The sequence below is a fragment of the Schistocerca cancellata genome, chromosome 2, assembly GCF_023864275.1.
Source record: "Schistocerca cancellata isolate TAMUIC-IGC-003103 chromosome 2, iqSchCanc2.1, whole genome shotgun sequence".
In the NCBI taxonomy this organism is placed as follows: domain Eukaryota; kingdom Metazoa; phylum Arthropoda; class Insecta; order Orthoptera; family Acrididae; genus Schistocerca; species Schistocerca cancellata.
In genome coordinates this window covers 1,022,023,584-1,022,028,746 of record NC_064627.1, presented here as the reverse complement: position 1 = coordinate 1,022,028,746, position 5,163 = coordinate 1,022,023,584, and positions in this window count along the sequence as shown.

The window sequence follows — 5,163 nt, the reverse complement described above, 5'->3', positions numbered from 1 at the left end:
TGATTGTGCTTTGACGACAATCCAATTAGGTTCTGGGATCGAATCCCTGTTACTTGTGCAGAAGCAATATTTAACATCTCTCGTAATTCGTTAACAAGGACAATAGATGCTGGGTAGGAATTCGCGTCCGTTAAAAATGTTTACGTTATGTAATTTAAAGTTGATATTTGTTAACTGATACTGTCTAAAATCGAGGTATATCACTCTCTGTATGCGTAGTCAGGAATGACTGTTAGTTTCCGTCAGTTACGAGGTCCTTGCTTAGTCTGCATGACCTGGGTTTGAATCCATATGCAGAATGAGATGGTTCGTCGTGTCATTTGAAGTTAATACATATTCTCAGATATCTGCTCGTGAATAACTTAAATTTTTAATGTCATTTTAGGTTAAATAACAAGTACGCTATGTTACTTTGAAGAGGAAATCGTGAATACGACGAACTTACTACGTGAATTACCTGTCTGACGCAATAATAAGAGTGGTAACATTTCAGGTATGTTATTTATTGTAATAAATGTGAGCTTAGAAGCCTTAAGGACCGTCTTATCTGTGATAAGATGTTCCGTGATATTTGTAGTACCTTGGTATTACTTTACATCTTGAGTTATTGCGATACAAAGCAGTTGTTTTCTAGTGGTGGGACCATTTTCAATAATCAAACGACTGTACTGAGGGGCGATTAGAGGACCTGCTAGACAGCTGCGCTATTTAGGTTGCATTAGAATCAGGCGAAATGCAATTCAGGTCGTTCGGATACTTTTGAGCACGACTATACGTAATGTTCTGAAAATGTAGCTGCGAGAAAATGAGAAAGGATGTTCACAGTCTTTGTGACTCACCGTAAGCCTCTTTCAGAACATTCCAGCAGCATAACCGTGCTGGCCAGCTGCTTCTTTATCCTCTGTAGACTTCCTCAGTAACCTTTTCCTTACTCTGGACTCTTTAGTGGTGGCTTCCACAGCCCTTTGTGCTTCAACTAATCACTGACGATCTATGGCACTCAGAGCAGCTATCATATTATTTCCTGCCTGGATGCCTAATTTGTCCTTTACTTTTGTCCTGCTGATTACACCATCATTGAAACAGATGTCAGCATCCATCACATCCATCTTGAGTACTGTCCATGCAACAAACACTGTTTTTAGTGCTCGTTTCCACACGCAGCTGGTGAAACTCTTATTAGGGTTTTGTGTATGGCCATGTAGACGTTTGCTAAGTAATTTTGTATCTACAGGGTCCCTGTATATTGGCTTTATTGTTTCCATGACTGTGACATGTAAGAAATGTTTATGGTGATGTTCCTTGCTGGTTTGCAGACATTTGTTCAAAGAGCGTTCAAGACCAAATCAACAACTGAAAAGTAGACTAAAAATAAATTATTTGAAACGGGATAAAATTGTCTTTCAGATGGTGACAAAAAAATGTTTTCGAAAATTTCAGTCATTTCACGTCCAGATCCCCTTAATAACATTTAATTGGATATGTTGGAAACGATATAATTACTACATCTGATACAAAAATTGGTATGACGTCTAAACTGCTTCGAGTAACACAAAGAGGGATCGCTATATCATCTGCCTGGGGAGAACTTACAGTGGGAATCCCATAGGGTTCTATGATTGGCCCACTACTATTCTTACTTTTTGTTGATGATCTGCCATATTATTTGCATTAGGAGGCAGTAATTGGTCTTGTTTGCGTCAAGAGAGAGAATACAAAATTATGTTTTTGTGAAAGTTGCTGGATGGTTTTGCACACATGGGCCGGTTTTTGAACTTTAAAAACGCACTTAATTCAGTTTCGTGCCTCTGAAATATCCCCCCACCCTCCTCATATTAACCTTGTATGTCGACAAGAGTTAATAAACTGGATAGAACACTGTATGTTCTTAGGTGCGCATATTAATGAAAACCTGAACTGGAAAAACCACGCAGTAAACCTGCTAAAGCATTTAGGTTCGCTTACTTTTTCCATTATAATATTGACCAGTTTTGGAGATAAAGAAGTCAGTAAGTCAGCATATTTTACAAATTTTTATTCACAGATGTCTTGTGGGATGGTATTCTGGAATCACTTCTCACTCAGGCACAACGTATTAATTGCACAAAGAAAGTAATTACAATTAAGTTTGGAATTCACAAGCCTACATTCTGTAGGCATTTGTTTAAGCAGCTGGGAATATTAACCAAAGCCTCATAGTACATATATTCACTTACGTAATTTGTAACCAATGGTCCGTCTAAGTTCTGAGTGACAGAGATGTTCAGAACACTAGATGGGAAACTGATCTGTTTATCTTCTAATGAAACTAATATTTGCACAAAAAGGGGAGAAATATGCAGCTGTAAATATCTTTTCCAATCTACCCATGGAAATAAAATGCCTAAGAGATAACAAATAACAGAACAACAAGGTCGCGTTAACCCACCCGATTTTCCCAGTCCCTGCCGGCCGTACATAGCTCTGACTCGTGCAGTGTCGCGACGTGCAGATACTCTCACTCGAGGTTACCGGCGGATCGCAATAAAAAACCTCACCGCAGAACTAGAAATCTCTCTTGGTAGGGCTGACACTCGTCTACAATTTGTGGTATGAAAAGGTGTGTGTTCGCTGGGCTCCACGCTGTCTAAGAGAAGATCGTAAAGATCATCTGTGTGGAATTGGTTGGGCGTTACGATAATGATCGCTACAGTTATTTGTCGAACATCGTCGCATGCGAGGTTTATCATTTCGAACTGGAAACTAAAAGCAGCCCATGGGGTTGCGCAAGAACAAAAAAGTGGTTCAAATGGCTCTGAGCACTATGGCACTTAACATCTGAGGTCATCAGTCCCCTAGAACTTAGAACTACTTAACCTGACTAACCTAAGGATATCACCCACATCCATGACCGAAGCAGGATTCGGACCCGCGACCGAAGCAGTCGCGTGGTTCCAGAATGAAGCGCCTAGAACCGCTCGGCCACAACGGCCGGCTGCGCAAGAACACTTCTCTTTCGAAGAACAATTAAAAGCCGCACGCTCAACCTGTAAGGTCATACCTACAGTTTTCTGGAACTCTAAAGGGATTATTCTGTTCGATGTCCTCCCTCAGGGTGCAACGATCAACTCTGAAGTGTGTTGCACTACCCTCAGGATACTGAAGAAAGGACTCCAGCCTGTACCCCGTCACGAAAATGCAACTTCTTCTTCTCCGTGACAACGCACGGCTTCACAAAACTTCACTGGACAGTTATTCCTCGTATTAGATGAATGCGTGGTGTCTGTTCTTTCGCAGCTGTTACACTTTATGTGTAAACTGGATGTGGAGAAGGGGGAATAGAAAAGGAAGGAGGGATCTCTGATGTCAGAAGCATTGGGACATTAAGCAGAAGGAATGGCGACGAGTGAAAATATAAACTGGACCATTCGGATACGTCAGAAGGAACAGACACCACACAGAATCCGCAGCTGTTTCACCTCCTGGGGAAATCTCAGAGAGCGAACATGGAGGAAATGGACAGTGGCTGCGGGCAAGCGGGAATGTGGTTTGGCAGTGAAGCGAGCCGAGATAAGTCTGTGCAGTTCTGACAGCACTGTGTCCCCCGGATGGCGCAGTGGTTATCGCACCTGCCTAGATCCCAGGTTCGATTCCCAGTGCGGTACACATTTTCACTCGTCGCTTATGATTCCACGTAGTGTCCCGACGCAGTCTGCAAGCGTATTGTCATATCGCTGGCTTGGTTGCGGAGTATCTTTGCGAGCGGCTGCAGTGGAGAGTCGAGCACGGGAGACGGAACTGCCCTGTTGTGTTGTGGATAGCTCTGCTTGGAAACGCATTATTATGGAAGTTCAAGTGTGGCTGCAAGTACTGTTATTGTGCAGTAATGAGATATGTAAGGGGATTCAGTGAAAAGTGCCTAAAGAAGTAATTAAGTGTGAGCAGTGCCGCCGGTAACGTATTTGTGTCTCCGCCAGTTTGCGTGTCGTACCGTACAACATCAATCATCCGCGTCCTGTTTAGCTTCCCATAATGAAACTAATGTGAATCAGTATCACAATGGATAGCAATCAAGTGCCAGTGTCTTGTTGTGAGCCCGAGAACAAGCGTTTGGTCATCGCGTTTCCGCATCATCAACAATGAGCCGCGCCGCGACAGTTAGGCGCACGCTCGTACAAGTGATAACTGTGGACAGATAATCATCAGGAAGTCTTTTCTAAAAGTATTTGTATGGAGTGTAGCCACGTATGGATGTGAAACATGGACGATAAATAGTTTAGACAAGAAGAGAATACAAGCTTCCAAAATGTGGAGCTACAGAAAAATGCTGAAAATTAGATGGGTAGATCGGGTAACTAATGAGAAGGTACTGAAGAGAATCGGGGAGAAGAGGAATTTGTGGCTCAACTTGACTAGAAGACAGGATCGGTTAGTAGGACACGTTCTGCGGCATTAAGGGATCACCAATTTAGTGATGGAGGGAAGCGTGGAGGGTAAAAATCGTAGAGGGAGACTAAGAGATGACTAAACTAAGCAGATTCAGAAGGATGTAGGTTGCAGTAGTTGCTCGGAGATGAAGAAGCTTGCACAGGATAGAGTAGCTTGCAGAGCTGCATCAAACCGGTCTTTGGACTGAAGACCACAACAACAACAACCATCATCATCGCGTGTGTATCTGTCAGCGAAAGGTCGGCCAGAGCTAAACTGCGAAATACGTGTGATGGCGTGAAGTACAATAGTGACAGACATTAACATCGTCAAGAATACTGTACGCTAATAAGGGAAAGATCATTATAATAATAAATGAAAAGCACCAGTTTGCTTTTGTTCTACAATATTATTTTTATTGCTAACCGGTTTTCGGCTTACAAGGCCATCTTCAGGCATTTACTGAGTATTATCACCAAAGAAGTTAAATGTTAGCAGACAACATTGGAAGAGAAGTAACACATCTAGAGTGAAGTAGAAACATACAGTGAGTAACATCTTTCCAATGAAATAGTAAAAACTGAACAGTACATAAATAACAATGGAGTTGACAGGAAAACCTTTAGCACAAAATAAGAATAGCATGCCTACATAACAGTTTCTATTGATAAACAAAACTATTGAAATAAGATAAAATTAGTACTAGGCAAGGCTGCATCAAGAGGTATGAAACATGGAGAGTGATACACAACCAAT